The following is a 16687-nucleotide window of genomic DNA, read 5'->3' as shown; positions in this document are numbered from 1 at the left end:
AGGGAGGGAGGAATGGGGGCTGTGTTTTGTTACGCTAATGAAGCATCGCTTTCTGCCGGCTCTCTTTGCTTCCTTCGCTGGGGACATTCGCACACCCTTGTCATCAGGCATCCCTCCCTTGCTGTCCTGGCGTTCCTGTTACTGCTCTCCCCCACGAGTATGTCCCAGCAAGAGGCAATCTCCGGTACAGCACCAGAGGACATTCTGTGTTGAACAGAACTCTTGCAATGGAACCGAGCTGTGGCTAGGAGCTTTACCCAGAAGCTGCTGTAAGAATACGACTTTCCCCAGATCCTTGTCTAAGGGTCCTAATAAGTCTTCTGTGCAGCGATACCTTGAGGTTCTGTGTGGGTTTGTGGTCCGTATGGCTGGCCATACCTACCCTTGAGTTGCACCGGGCAATGTACCTGGGGGTCACCTCACTGGAAGGAAAGCAGTGTGCAAACTGCAATGGGAAATTGCATTTAGGAAAGCAGGATATTGAGGTTCGTTTTCTGGTGGATATGGGTGCTTCTTACTACCCATAGATGGTTTTGTAACAGTGTAGATGCTACTGCCCAACAGGAAAAGGCTTCCTTTTTTGGATTAATTAAACATAAGCTAAGAAAACAAGCAGGAATACAGAAATTCTTGTACCTGCCGGGTTACTCTGGCAAGAAATTGAATAAAACTGGAGCTAAGAGTGCAACAATATTGACTGATTAAAAACTGTAACTCTGGCTTTAACACAAACTGGGCAAAACAATGTTGTACCCCCAGGAGTTACAGCAATCTCAAATATGATACACTTAGTGGTGTGGGCATCAGGGCCAAAAATGAAGCCCTAAATAGAAGTTAAAAGCAAGAGCTTGCCTAGTCAGGGTAAAGCGGTGCCCTTTGAGGGTATGGGACTGTAGGAGGATAAAAGAAATAATAGGTAACTTTTTGGAGTTTGGATTCCAATTTTGATAGCAAGTGCTGTAGTTTGGTACAAGACTTGAGGGCAAGTACTAGAATAGTTGAATGGATACACTCAGTGGTGGCAAATCCGTGCACTTTATTAACCAAGTTAAGGAACGAAAAGATGGAGTTTACCTTCTGGATTTGAGGGATGTCTCTTCTGCCTGGTTTGGCCAAAGGAAGCCTAAGGTTATTTGCCTTTGAATAGGAAAGCCCTGATATGGGGAGAAGAGTCTCAGTTAACCTGGACAGTGTTACCCAGGGTTGTGAGAACAGCTTAATGATGGTCAACTCATGAGCCTGAGATCTGGGATCCTCCATCCTAGGGTGGAACTTTACTACAGCACGTGGCTGCCACAGCAACAAAAGGACTGTGTGCAATAGACTGAGAGTTTGCTGAGTTTCTTGGTTTACAGAAAGCACAAATAACTCAACAGGAAGTGACATATTTGGGAAATGAGATTACAGCTGGACTTTGAACCTTAAGGACTGCCAGGAAAAAAGTCATCTGCCAAACCCCTGAGCTGCAAATTGCCAAGGAAGTGAGTAAGGGATGGCCAGGGTGCCTGAGGGCGGTGGCTGCACTGGTACTTGTGGGAATACAAGAAAAGCTGTTCAGAGCAGCAGCTGTGGAGCAAGATAAACAGCATGAGAACCAAGGACACCTCTGCAAGGAGAAGAAGGGTCTCACAGCTCTGATTGGATACGTGCCTGCATGGACAGTTGAAAAGGGTTCTGTAGAATGCTTTGTTGACATGTAAAGGTGGTTGGGAAAGTTGTAAGGGCGGACGGGAAAGTTAGAAAATAACAACTTGTGAAGGTCTATAAGGGATGTGAGAACTTGTAATAAACGATTTGGATCGTTCACATCTGAGTCCGTGCCTCAAACGCTGCAAACGTGGTGGTGATAGGTTGATGGTTGGACTTGTTCTTAGAGGTATTTCCAACCGTAATGATTTTTTTATTCTATGAGGGTTAAGGACTCCAGGACAGTATCAGTGAATACTTCATTCATGGCTTGAAAGCTGAAGCTTGAAGCTGCTGAGGTTGAATGAGGAAGAGTATGTCCTTTGATGTGGTTGAAAACTGATCTTGAACAGACTTTCTCAACAGGATACTCTTTGGTTGGGACAAATACAGAGGAGTGTATTTGTGATTTTTCTTGCGCAGGGTCAGTGATCACTGTCTGCACAACAGTTTTAGGAAACAAGAAAAGAGAAAAAAAAAACAACTGCACGGGGCCTAAGTAAAATGAATTCTTAATGACTGACTGTGCTAGTGAAACATATTGAGTAGCTTGAAGCTTAAGACAAAGGAGTTAATTGCTTTGTTGTATGTGACTATATGAAGGGTTGCTGTAAAGAAGAATAGTAAACTTGTTATATGGCAAACAGGCTATGAACTAGTGGTTGTATCAGTTAGGAAGATTCGTGTTAGTTACTGCCTTTGAGTAGTAAAGCTTGTAGAGCTTGGGAAGAATAGGTTGGAAAAGCTACAGAATTTTCATCAGTAACAGCTTAACATGTATTAGGGTTAGTCTAGTTATGGATTTTCTTGCTGTAATACATGAGGGATGGGCAAAATGACTTGTTCCTAGTCCCTCCCAGTGCTGTTATTCTGTGCTGCTTGTGTGTTTTCAGAAATCTGTGTATTACTTACTATTGTGCCTTTGTTCTTTAGTTGTCATTAGTTGTGGCAAGGGTGACAGCCCTTTCTTTACTCTGTTTCCTTACAGTAGAATTAGGAAATTTACAAAGAGGAAAAACGTGAATAGTCAGGAATATTTTGGAAAGTGTTTCCACTGTTAAACACTTCAGAATTTCTCAGAAATTCTGCTTCCCAGCTGTAAAGAAAAGGCTTGTGCATAATTTCAAAGGGTTGAGAATACTTAATCCTGAAATTGTTTATTGGTTTTTTACTCTGTTTTGGCCTTGTACTTTGTCTCCAGTAGTATGTAGTTGGCACTCAGAAGTAATTTGATTCAGCTTGTCCTTCTGCACTGTTTGCTTTCTGTTCCGTTGTGCTGCTTTGCCTGTGGAGTCCTCTAGTCTGAGATCTGTTGTCTCACCTTGCCTGAATTCTGCCTCAACTGAATAGACATAGATTCAAAACCTGTGTTGCATTATTTTCTGGTTTCAGAAGTGTCCAGTCTTTTACTAGATAGACTTTCCTGGTTTTGAGTAACTTGCAAAACTGATAGTATTCCTGCCTGCTTCCCGAGAGTCTCGGTTTTTCAGACAAGGTTATGTTAACAAATCCATGAAACCCCAATAGAAATTCTGGACTCTTTGCTGTGTGTCTACTTGCATCTTCTGCTTTCTGCCCTTGTCTTTGTGATGTCTTCGTTTTGCACATCCTCTTTATTTGTCTTACTTGAGTAAATGAATCCATCTGTCACAATCTTCTCACCTGGATGTCTGAAAGTTCTCTTCCCGGCAGGGGATTTATTTCACTGTTTACCTCTTAACTTTTGTCCTTCCATTTCCTTCTCTGTTCCTTTGGTTTTATTTGCTGCAACGCTTCCTCCTCTTTATTTTCAGGAGTACTTCTAATCTCTTAACATGAACTGTGTGTTCCTGTACTTCAGGTTCCCTTCAAAGATTTTTTCCATATCTCTTCTTTGATTTTGATTAATGTTAACTGTTGAGATTTTTCTGGATGTATTCCCAAGACTCAGTCTGAGGTTTAAAATCCATCCAGTAGTACTACTGAATTCAAGTCTGCAATTCAGAATTGCATTGTTTGTAGAGCAGGGCCTTTTTAGAATTGAATTCAGTGGGATGTGAACAGAAGACTCAGGACAGCAGGGTCTGTTTTAGTTGGATAAGGCTTTTGGTTAACTCTTCTCATTCCTGTAGATATGGATTTATCTTGTTTCATCTACATGCAAAACTTTGTAGTGTAATCAGTTACATAAAAATACATTCTCTTCTCTTCCTGTGTTTCTAGTTCTGTCTTAGTAATTTTCTTGAAATGTGTTAGCACAGTCCTGCTTCATGTAGTTCCTGTCCTTGTTTTTCTGTTCCTCCTGCTTTCCCTAGTCCTGTTCTGATAACCTCAGAAGTACTCTCTGTTCTTCTTAATTTCTTCATGCCTAAATAGAATTGTCTCCTCAACACCAAATCTGAAATGTTTTTGTGTTATCTTAGAAGCCCAAAAGTAAATACCAGGTTAGTTTTTATGAGAATTTCCTTTTCAGCGTCAGAATCTGAGCTTGGTTTACCAGAAGAGCTCAGGAAAACTAATGTTTATTAAAAATCAGTGTATTCTGTAACTCCACCACGTTCGGCATAGTGCAGTTTAGGTTCAATGGAATACAGTATTCTCCTGAAGCTTTGAGATGTTTGTCTTTTTGATTAATGGAAATGGTGGAAAGCATTGTACTTGAATTGCAGGTGTTGTGCTTCTTCCAAGGGTTATGAAAATCAGCTGTATTGTCTGGTGCCTTGGGAAAAATACAGCAGGAATTGAAAAGTCCTGCCAGGTTTCGTGCTTTTGTTTTGCATGTGGTAGTATTGAGCTATTAAGAAAGACTTCAAATGTTGTGCGGTACAGCTCGTATTTCCTATCTGCTTAAAGGGAGAAGCAAAGTCTTTGATACTGCTACAGCTGTTGGATGTGAAGCTTTAATTAAAAACTTGTTTGCTTTGTTTGGTAGCAATAGCTAAATATCCTGTTGAAGGAAATGTAACTTTTTTTAATCAGGGGTGATTAAATTCTTATGATCACGTTAGCAGATGTTTTGGGACAGATCTTAAACGAAAGTTTTAACAGTCATATCTGTTTCCATTGCTTACATGTCCATTACCAGTCGTTGTGGGTCTGTTTAACATGTTTTTCTTTGCTCCGTGTAATTATTATTTTTTCAACAAAATAACAGTACTTTGTGCTTTTACTGTGCATTCTGCTATTATCTTATTGTAAAACATGGGACCCCATTGTGATGCATCTATGAGGGCTGCTCTGAAAGTAATGCCTCCTATTTTATTATGTCAGCCCATGACATCAGAGGCAGATGTTAGTGGGATGGCAGTAGAGGTTGAACCTCCCCGCCAGTATTCCATTACATTTTATTACTGTGCAATGAAAGCTTTGCTTCTATCATAAGCATGTATCCTTCTCAGTGTCTAGCTTCAGCAGTAGAGGTTTTCACAGAGCTCTGAGAGCAGAGCTACACTTTAAAACCGGTGAGTCTGCCCCATGGGTTGGAAGTGATAAGCTTGGCTTTTGTTTGTAACTTTGAGACAGCTGCTCAAGAGTGGGGTTATTCTCATGTGTGCATTAACAGATAGCTTATTACCTGCTGGTGAAGATTAGTTAAGCATCCATAAATGTTGACGGTTTTTGTCATCACCAGGCATAATGTTAGGATTTAAATGCATTCCCAAAGTGGAAAATGCTCATGAAGATTTCTGTTTGATTGTTTTCAGAGTTGTGGGTTATACTGCTTTCTTTTAATGGGCTTACTATGACAAATATAAAGCCTGTTCTTTTCAGCCTTTAGTTTACTAGCTATTAACAACAGAATATTTACAGTGAAAAAGATCTAAGGGGATAAACACATTCTATTTTAGCACCTCAACATTTGCAAAAAATAAATGGACAAAACCACCTCCCTTCCCACTACAGCACTTATCTGGCAGAACTGGTTGGATTGCTTCTGTTCTCTTAGCTCTTGGGGCTGTTGTTTTGCCACTCATAGAACTGCTTCCCATGAGTTTATGTTGTGTTTGCACTGGAGGGGTTGAGAAGCAGCTGAAACTGTCAGCTTCATTCTTGTCCTGCATCCCACTGAATGTGAGCTGTGTATGAACTCAATAAGCAAATACGATTTTTGGTATTGCATTAAGTATATTCCTGTGCTGTGCTCTGGTGGTATGTAACTGTTCAGGCTTTGACATTATTAATGGAAGCATGCCTGACTTCAGCATGTGCAAGGCTTAATCATGAGCATCTAACCCATCTTTTAACAATGAGGCAGAGTTCAAGTAGATTTGCAGGTGATCAGTTGTGCCAGACAAAACTGAATTCCTTCTTTGATAGAACGACCAATTCCTTTTTTCCTCCAGACAAAGAGAAGAGATGTAGTCCCATATGTCATACTTCACTTGTGCTCTTGAGGCTGTGCCAGACAGTAAACAGCTAATTCATGTAAAAGAGATGATCCTTGCGAGAGTTGGTGTTTACTGAAGGAAACAACTGCTTGTGGTTCTTTTTTTTATTTAGGTCAACCACCTCAAAAGCCAAAAGCAACAACAAAAATTCCTGCAGGAGTGATTGGAACGAGAAATGTTGGCAATAAGGGGATTTTCCAAGGGCTCAAATTGAGGGCTAGTCTTGCATTGTTTGCAGTAATGACCTTGGCACCAAAAACTCGTTGGGATTTTCTTATGAGAATTTGTGGTGTGTTGTCAGTAGGTGACAACTGAGGAAACGCATGTGCAGCAGAACACATGCGTTTGGGACATGGTACAGATACAGAAAAACCAGTGAGACTGGGCATGTCAAGGCCAATAACAACCCTCCTGGGAGACAGTAGAAATCCTTATCGTTGCAGCATGGATAACTGGAGAGAAGTGAACATGAGAGTGGAAGATGTATAGGGAAAGATATTCTGTGGAGAATAAGCTGCAATTAAGGCATTGTACAATGTTCTTCCAGCTGGAATATTACTTGCAGTTCTGGCTACTGTATTCAAGAAACATTGATTGAAGCTGCTTGGAATTCAATGAAGGGAATATTATGGGAATAAAGAGCCTGTTATGGAAGGACAGTAGAGAAGTTTTTCAGTCTGTGGATAAGAACTAATGGCTAGATAAAATAAATGTAAATGAATGGAAAAGCTCTTGCTTCTTAAGGTGGGATCCTGGAAGAGACTCTGTGGTCATTTGTCAGTGTGTTTTCCCCCAACTCTTTCTGTACAGGGAGTGATATTGTTTAAACCTACCTTTATAAATGAATCAGTTGGGTATCTTACATGAGTTATTGCCTTTGTTTATAAACAGTATTGGACAGTATTGATTTATGTAATTGGAAATGAAAAATCATCGTTATGAAGATTTTGTTTGGGACCTGAGCAAGGTCAGTTGAGCTCCCAACACGCTGTGGAAGAAAACTTGTTTTTATTCTTGTGAATTATTTTTTTAATCTCTAATGTTGTTCTGGAAACACTGTTACATCCCTAAAAGGCAGCAGCATATTTAAATTATCCCAGTAATGAATAATAATATACAGTAATGAATAATAATAGTTTCATTATAAGTGTTAAAATTTTCACTGATAGTTTAAAAAAAGGAAATGCTATTTGTCAGATGTCAAAAACAGGATAATTTACCAAATGCAGAAATTTAGGATTTAGTGAAATTAATTCAGGTGTAAGAATATTGGTGGCCTGTATTTGACTCCTGCATAGTTTGCAAGGTTCTTGCACATAAAAACTAGTTTTGTGGTATTTTTGCTTCTAATTCTACCCTCTTGTTAGCAATTTGTGGGTCAGGCTGGGTCACATCACACTTCATTTCAGTTTTCAGTTCCTTCTTACTTCATCTACTTTTATTCCTCCATCATACAGGTAGTTAGGGCAGTCGATATATGAATCATTGTGGAGATGACTGTTCCTGTAACATTTGAAAGAAAAAATTGGTTTTTGATCAAGCGTTCCCAGTAAAAGATAAATAATTCTATGTGAACCAAAAAACTCTGAGTAACTAGTGAAATAAGTTGACCTTTTTCTTTCCAGTTTTGCAGGTAGGAAGACAAACCTGATGAGCTGAATGAGTTTTCTGTTTAGCTGCTGTGTCTGAAATAAAACTAGTTCATAGACTGCATGCAATTTCAGTTATTCATTGGTGGGGTATTTCTTGTTTTGCTTGTAGTTGCCTCGTGGTCACCGGTGTGAAGAGATTTGCCATTCAGGTGATTGTCCTCTGAACTGCAGCCAGAAGGTTAAACTCAAGTGTCCTTGTAAGCGACTGAAAAAGGTAAGTTTTGGAGTTGCAGTTCTGAGAGTGACACATTTTCTTTGTATGTTCCTAGGCTTGTGTACATGGATTGTCTCTGGCCAAGACTGGAATAGAATCAGTTACTTGAGCAGAGCAGCAACAGCAGCTGAAAGTCTGGGTGGAACAATCAAAATATTCACTAAGGAACATAAAATTCATTGTAGAAAATGTTAGCTCCCAGATTTGCAATACCTTTCTCTTCAAGCACACTTCAATTTTTGTAGTTCCATTAGGAAAATAATCAGATGATCTGGAGTGATTTAAGAAGTCAAAGCACATTTTCCTCATTAGGAACTGAGAAGTTTATAATTACATAAATTGGAACAGTCACAGATGTTTTGAATTCCTAATTGATGGTTGTCTGAGGCCCTTAAAGCAAACAGAGGCATCAGCATCCTTAGCTTTCAGCAGAGATAAAGGACAAAGCTTATAGCTATCAAGTGTGATGAGGGGAAAACCAGAGGCTGCTGTGACCTCTTGACAAGTGTTAACTTAATGAAAAATTCACTATCTGGCTTGAACAAAGCATGCTTAAATTATTTTCAAGACCCGGTTAACTTCTGAGCTTTCCACACAGATGCAGTTTCCCCAGAGTTCTTAGCTTCTCCAAGAAATGTCTTCAGAAATCTCAGATCTTGCAGGGCGCATGTTCAAGAGAAAGGATGACAATGCCCAGAGTACGTGCTTCAAATTGAGCAGTCTCTGCTTATAAATAACTAGCTTTTCTTTATTTGTAAGTTGAAATGTTGACTTCTGCTGAGGATAAATTATTTTGTTGTGACTAAGTGCTCTTACTAATTTCAGTTTTTCTTACTCTACTGTGTTCAGTAAAATCAATAATATCATTGGTTGCGTGTATACTTCTGCTTCTTGTTCCTTAAGATATAGGTTTACAGTTGGACTTGATGATCTTTGAGGTCTTGTTTCTTATGCCAGACTTAATTGAATAAGGAAGATGGGTATTTCCATGATAGCTCTGTTACATCTAGTTGTTGCTGTCCCTAATTTTCATACTGTTTTTGGAAAACTGAAATGTGTTATCATCTTCTGCTGAGTTCTGACGCTGTATAGCTATTTCAGACCAGTTCAGATTTTATTGTCCCAGAGTGCCGGGATGTCTTCAGTGATTATGTGGATGTCCAACTGAAATGTGGTAGCAAGAAGCAATGAAATTAATGTTTAGGATGCTCACTTTTCACTTTTACAGTGGCCTGAAATGGAACATTCCAGATCTGCTATTCTGAAAGTTTTATGGTCCTTAAATATGATGACGGTTACTTTTTTTCCCCCCCTTCAATCTTGTAAATTTGATTTTAATAAGGTGGAAAGGTTGTTATGAGTTAATTATATAATTAATAAAAATTAATTCTTATATGATGACAGCCCACTTATTTAAATAGCCACGAAGTGATCCTTCTGATTCCTAGTGAAATGGTGTCTCCCTTCAGAAAGAGAAGAAAACACTATCCCCACCTTAAATATCATCTCACTGTTTCCAGGTCAAGCCCCAAATCCATGCTCTCTTTTGTACAGAGAGCTACAGTGTAGAGGGTAAATGATGGTAGAACCAATAAGCCACTGATAATTGGACTGTGTATTAGTTGCAGCTAATCTGACTGCAGAAATATGACTCGTTTCTGTAGTGTGAAAGATGATGTCTTTTAACGTTTGCTTTATGCATCTGCCCTTGCCTGAGATCGTAATTAGGGTATCTTTGATTCCAGAAGGTCCTTATGCATATTTGCTTGGAGCTGCATTCTTACAGCAGATAGTGTACTTCTTTCTTAGCTTGGATTGGATAGTGTACCTGTATATTTAGTCTTCTGTGCCTGCAGCCTGTGATCTTGAAGATAAGGAGAAACAGAATTGAGTACCTAATATTTGCAGCTGAATTCTCCTCTACCAGTCTTCTGTCTGTGTATACTACTGGTGAAGTTGGGGGTTGACAGGACACGTATTCCAAGCTGCTCTGTAAATATGCCTCATCTGAACCATCACAATTAATATCAAATGTAGGAGCTCATAATTTGAGTGCAAAACAGGAGGATTTTTTCTTCCTTTTCTGGTGTTGAAGTTAACTGTTGCATCATGAGGCTATGCATGTAAACATGCAAGGTCGTATAAACCACTTGAATTTGTAACCCACAACTTGTAGTGGACCATATTCTTAACCATCTAGGCAGGTGGTTTATCTTAGCATGCTGGAATTGCTCTGAAGAAGTTAGTTTTTGGATTTTGCTGTATGCTATGAAAATTGTTCTGCATATTGTCAGAAAGCATGAAAACCAGAATAGCTTCTGGCTATGTTACTGTGCTTTCCTGACAAAATTCTTCATAGGCTAGTAGTATAGATTATAAGATTATAACTTTCTCTCTGTGCTGGTATTCTGTTTTGGTTTTGTTGGTGGTTTTTTTTGGTTTTTTTTTTCTGTTGTTGTTGTTGTTTGTTTGTTTGTTTGCTGTTTTGGCCTTCAATGTAAGGGGGAGGAAGGAGAAGGAAGTAGGGGAGATCTTCCCATGGCCAGACCTTGCCCTGTAGTTTCAGCCAGTTTAGAGAATTGATACGAAGTTTCAGAAGAGTTACTTATTAGTTACTTTGCATGGTATCTTTTGTAACAGAGTTCACAAGGTTATATTGCTTTGTCTTAAATAAACAAGTGAAAAAAAAGACAAGAAAAATTAAACTGAACCATTTGATTTATCCTTGTTTTAGTTTAGCTGATCAGAAAGAAGGAAAATAGAAAAGGATGCTTGAATACAGTTACAGTTTCAAATAATATTTATTTATTAGCTTCATTCTGTAAATATACCGAATAAAATTGTTTTACAATTTTCCCAACAAAATGAACGTTATAATTAAATTTTTATATAGGGAAATGAATTACAAACAATTCAATTTATACTTAACAGGAAGTACAGTGCAGCAAGATACAAGAAGGCCAAGTTTCCCTGGAGTGTGATGCGTTATGCAAGGAAATGAAACGGAAGGCGTCTGAGGTGGTGTATCCATTTTAGTTATGTTATCTTCATTGCCTTGAGAAAAGTTGGAAAAAACAGGCAGATCGTTATTTTTTCAAGACAGTAATAGCAAGAAATGCAGTGTAACTCAGCGTACAGTTTAATTGCACATTTAATTTTTGGACTATTGAATCTGGCTTATTGCTGAGAATTGCACTACTTGTAGATAGTGTCAACTCACTTGATGAAACACTGTGTTAAGGTAATGCTCTATTACCTCTTTATTTTTAATGTACATTGGAACTGGAGATTTCCTCTTCAGCCAAGAAGTGCTAATCAATTATAATAAAATCATTACTGCTAGTGAGAGCTATAGAAGCACTTCATTTAGGCCTTACTTTTACTTTGAAGGTTAGCAAAGTGTTATCTTGTGTGTTCCTGTCACACAGTATTAGGTGACTGCCACAATTACAGAGAGCTTTCAGCAACTGCATGTGCTTTTCAGCTCATTGTAAACATGGATGCTCTCCAATAATTTTGTTTGAAGTAAAGAAACTGCTGCATAATCTCACCTAAAGAGACAGAATATCCACATTGTTTTTCTAGGCCTTTTATGGAAACATGAGGAAGTGGTGCATGAGCTGGTTAACTTTTATCAACTTAGTAGTATATGTAATATACTGATATATATAATTTAAATATTCAACCCAAAACCTCATTCTGTAAAAGCTACATCTGTCTGTTTCTGCTCAGAATTTCAGGATTGTCAGGCAAGTTCTAAGACGTACTCTGTAAATCAAATTCTACACCTTTGCAATCAGCTTGAACACCAAGACTCTTGGAATATACTTCTGGAAAAACCAGCAGTAACATATCATCCTAGTGAAGTGTGGAAGTGAGTTTATTGGGCATGGAGTGCATTGAAGGGGGGTGAATTCATAGAAGTCTGCATCAACAAAGGAGCACATTTCAGTGGGGTGCAGCATCAGCTGCAGTTTCACTTCAGCAGATAATATTTCCTATTTTTTATCTGTACCATTGAATTCAACTGGGAAAATATTCTAATGCATCAAGCAAATGACTACAGGTTCCTGTGAGCATAGGAAGTTCCGCACAAACGTGTGCAGGAATCTTACACAAATACGACAACAGCAGCGTACAAAAGAAGCTACATTCTGTGTTCACTGGCCGATTTCTCTTTTGGAACTGATGTTCTGCCATTAGATGGCAGTGAAATACCAGGAGGGATAGGGCTGCAGTTTTTGCAAACCAAACTTTCCTATTTCAGGTATTCATGACTAAAAAGACCTTTGTGTGTTTTTCTGATGAGACACTCTGACATTGTCTAGGTGAAATGAAATTGTTAGTGATATTTCATATATGGTTTAACAATTTAAAAAAAAAAATAATCTGAAAATCCACAAATGTAACTGCTTGCACAGAGCACGCTCTTTGAGCTGCGGTGTTCTTAAGCATGAGCTGGTGTGCCTTCTGCTTAGTCTTCGACAGCTCTTAAGTTTGTAGGAACAAATTCCATCTGTGCATACCTTACTTAGTTAATTACCATTTTTACTGTGCAAAATGTGATACATAAATATATATATATACATATATATACTGATTATTGAGATCAAGATGGTTTTTAACTTCAAGTTGTCAATCATATCATTACATCTTAGGGCATTCTATTACTCTGAGATCTAATTTTACTAAGGTAGTGTTAAGTGGCTGCAGAGTTGGAGGTCCAAGAAACATGTACAAGCAGCAGATACGCATACACTGACCCAGCACACTGGTACTGCCGTCACTGTAGTGATGCCCGACTGAGGGAATTTCAGAGATAGAGCTGGTGTCTTAATGTTTGATGGCTTTGCTGCATCTATATGCCTTTTTGTGTAATGAAAAATACTATTTGGCACTTTCACTGTCTTCAGGATTTTGTGTCCTGTCAATCACCTGCTTTTTACCTGATGAATCCAAGTTAAACATCTCTTAGCAGCTTCCCCTGGGAAACCGACTTTAAGGGCAGGGGTATAGAACAGAGCTGGCAGCTCTTTAAGGACACCCTTCTGAAAGCACAGTGGCTCTCCATCCCCCTGCAGAAGAAGTCAAGCAGGGAAGGCAGGCAGCTATCATGGATGTGCAAGGACCTGCAGCTTAAACTTGAGGGAAAAGAGGGAAATGTTCAGAAAGTGGAAGCAGTGTTGTATAGCCTGGGAGGAATACAGAGCTGTTGTCCATGTGTGAAGAGACAGGATTAGGAAAGTCAAGGCACAGATGGAGCTGAACTTGGCAAGGGGAGTGAAAGATAACAAGAAGGGCTTCTGCAGGTACATAGGCTGTTCAGTGGATTAGGAATCGGTTGGCTGGATGCAGCCAAAAGGTTATGATCAATGGTTCTGTGTCTGGGTGGAGGCTGGTCGCAAGTGGTGTCCCTTAGGGGTTGGTCTTGAGACAGGTGCTCTTCAACATCTTCATCAATGACAGACAGTGGCATCGAGTGCACCCTCAGCAAGTTTGCAGATGTCACCAAACTGAGTGGTGCTGTCGATACATTGGAAGGAAGGGAAGCCATCCAGAGGGACCTGGACAGGCTGGAGAAGTGGGCCCATGGAAACCTAATGAGGTTCAATAAGGCCAAGTACAGGGTGCTGCACTCGGGTTGGGGCGATCCCAGATATTTGTACAAACTGGGGGAAGATCTCCTTGAGAGATGACCTGTGGAGAGGGACTTGGGGGTCCTGGTGAACGAGAAGCTGGACATGAGCCAGCAGTGTGTGCTTGCAGCACAGAAGGCCAACTGTGTTCTGGGCTGCATTTAAAAAGGGGTGGCCAGCAAGGAGAGCGAGATGCCCTCTACTTGGCTCTTGTGAGGCCCCATCTGGAGTACTGCATCCAGGCCTGGGGCCACCAGCACAAGAAGGGGGGGGTTAGGATAGATATTAGAAGGAAGTTTTTTACACAGAGGGTGCTGATGTGCTGGAACAGGTTGCCCAGAGAGGTTGTGGTTGTTCCCTTCCTGGAGGCATTCAAGGCCAGTCTGGATGTGGCTCTGGGCAGCCTGGTCTGGTGGTTGGCGACCCTGCATACAGCAGTGGGGTTGAAACTCCATGGTCATTGTGGTCCTTTTCAACCCAGGCCATTCTGTGATTCAGGAGCCAGTCCATCCCATTGTTCTTTATGTATGTTAGGCGTTGCATTCTTTTGTTATTGTAGGATGAAAATAATGCAGGAACTGTGATTCAGATGCATTGTATGTTTATGTTTTAATATTTTCTGTGCCATTCTTTTTCCTTTAAGTTTCTGGCATTTAATTCGCTGTCTTGAATGCTATGTAACAGTTCTGTAGAGTGATCAGTTGTAGTTCCAGGTTTTATTTTTCATAAAACTTTCTGATGGTGAAGCAAATGTAATTGCATTGACAGTTTCCATTACAACAAGAGCAGTAGAACAATATGAGTATGCATTATCCAATATGTCATTTGGTACAAAAGTGGAGATTTCCTTTTGCTCTAGCAGTCAGGGCATATTTAACTACTTGGAATGAAGTGTGTGAGTGTAAATTACATACATATATAAGGATTTACCCGTCAGTGTACAGTGTGCTGAATTGAGGACTGAGTTACTGAAAGCTTAGAGTGACTTTATTAAGGAATTTTTCCCTGGTATTAATGAATATATATATTTATATTTTCCCCAGGTTTTATATTTGTCATTTGAATTTTCCAGTTAGTCAGAAGTTTAGTTTTATAACATGGTAGCGTCTCTTATGTTCCGTGTTTTTCAAACATGAATTGATAGAGGTTTTTCACAGAATGTTTTAGAATCTGAGTAAGCTCACAGCTCACTTGGTGAAGGTTTTGCTTGCTTTTCTGAGAACTGTTCTATAAATTATGGCTCTGTAAGATAATAGTTTTACCTGCTTTTACAACAGTTACTTATCACTTTGTATGTCTGGACAGATGAAAGAGGCAGAAGCCAAAGCTGTAATTGAAGAGGAGAAACGAAGACAACAGGTATCAAACTTAATTCTTCTTCCCCCCCAACCTTGTTGTGTTAATAAATCACTTGACGCACGTGCAGCCCAATCTGTATACTTTGTATAGTGTTTTTCCCATTTACTGCTTTCAGCTGTTATGTTGTCCTTAGGTATGTGCCATGGGTGATCTACAGTGGTTAAAAGCAAGTATATTTTCTCTTAACAGTTCTCACATCTGTGGGCAAAATGGTAATCATTTGATGTCGCATTAGAATAACTGTATAATGTATACATATATTTAAATACAAAATACTTCTGATTTTTATCCATCATTTTATAATTCCTTAAATTCACAGAATTACTAAGTAGCCTCTGTAAGGTTGAATTACTGAGTGAAACTTCTTACTTACTCCCCTTCGTGAGAGTGAAGAAACCTAAATTGGTCTCTGTCCTTCAGGGTCTGGTGGGGGTGGGGAATTTTTTTGTAATTGCTGGCTCTGGTGAATGTGTGTTGTCAGCACTGTAATCCAAGAAGCTTCTGTGCCAGCTGTGTGGAAATACTATCACTAATCTTGTTTCAGAAATTAACCGTAAGCTTGGTTGCTGGTGACAGCTAACTCAGGTTTATCATTTGGGCGCTGCAGCCTCAATGCACTCCTTCCAACAGGCTTGTATGCCTGAGACAGAGCACAGACCCCCCCGGTTGTACACCCCCCATCGGACCCCCCCCCACATTAGATCCCCCCCCATTGTATCCCCCCCCCATTGAATCCCCCCGCCCTCCATTGGATCCCCCCGTTGTACCCCTCCCCCTCCCCCACTGAACCCCCCCGATCGGACCCCCACCCCATTAGATCCCCCCCATTGGACCCTCCCCGGTCTATCCCCCCCCTATTGGACCCCGCCGTTCGATCCCCCCCCATCGGACCCCCCCGGTCCCGGTCTGTCCCCACTCACCGCTTCCTCCTACGGGGCTGCCAACACCTCCGCACTTTACGGCGACGCTGTCGCAAAAGCGCCGCACCCCGCTGCGCTTTACGGCGCGCCGTGAACTGCAACTCCCAGCATCCCCCGCGCTGCGCCGCGTTACGTCTCTCCGGGGACTGCAACTCCCAGCGTCCCCCGCGCGGCGCAGGCGCAGAGCGCGAGGTGTGAAAAAGGCAGGAAGGCGTCGGGCGGGAGCTGAGGTGAAGCAAAATGGCGGTTGGGCCGGGAAGGGCCTTGGGGCGGGATGGGCGCCATTGGGCCTCGTTATAGCGGGATAACGGTGTTATTCTGGGAAGTGGAGGGGGAGGGAGAGAAATCAGGCGGCCAGGGGTGGATTTGAGGGGAAATAGTGAGGAAATGATGCTCAATGGGCGTCTGTTCCCCTCAGGTGAGCGGCACCATGGGCAAAAGGAGGAGCAGCCAGGTGACAGGTAATGACTTAAAATGGCCTCAAAATGACCAAAAAATGGCCTCAAAGTGGTCTCAAAATGGCCTCCAAAGGGCCTCAAAATGGCCTCAAAACTGCCTCCAAATGGTCTCAAAATGGCCTCCAAGTGGCCTCCAAGCGGTCTCAAAATGGCCACCAAACGGCCTCCAAGCAGCCACAAAATGGCCACAAATGGCCTCAAAAAGGCCAAAAAAGCCGCTGCTGTTCCTCCTGCAGGTGGTGACCACCATGATGGCTCCAATGTCAAAGTCAGGGCAGGACTCAGGACTGAGGGGAGACAGTAAGGGGGGGGACGACTATAGGGGGGACAACAATATGGTGGACAGCAAGGGGGGGGACATCAATGGAGGGGGCACTAATAGAGGGGACACCAAT

General features: G+C 41.0%; 1 long non-coding RNA gene and 2 pseudogenes across 2 annotated transcripts in view; 1 reads left to right on the top strand and 2 right to left on the bottom strand.

Moving 5' to 3' along the window:
- Positions 1-7485, bottom strand: part of LOC146756822 (uncharacterized) — a 37849-nt pseudogene extending 30364 nt beyond the window's left edge.
- LOC146756820 (uncharacterized) overlaps positions 1-16687 on the top strand; it is a 188625-nt pseudogene that overhangs the window by 90361 nt on the left and 81577 nt on the right. The window lies entirely within an intron of this gene.
- On the bottom strand, positions 10702-15419 carry LOC146756821 (uncharacterized). The gene is made up of 2 exons (XR_014937213.1): positions 15288-15419; positions 10702-10973 (listed from the first exon to the last, which is right to left on the bottom strand). It is a non-coding gene; the product is annotated as an uncharacterized LOC146756821 (long non-coding RNA).

Source organism: Coturnix japonica, chromosome 25 (assembly GCF_054131305.1).
Source record: "Coturnix japonica strain WE chromosome 25, WE-NBRP24, whole genome shotgun sequence".
NCBI lineage: Eukaryota > Metazoa > Chordata > Aves > Galliformes > Phasianidae > Coturnix > Coturnix japonica.
This window is presented reverse-complemented; position numbering and strand designations above follow the sequence as displayed.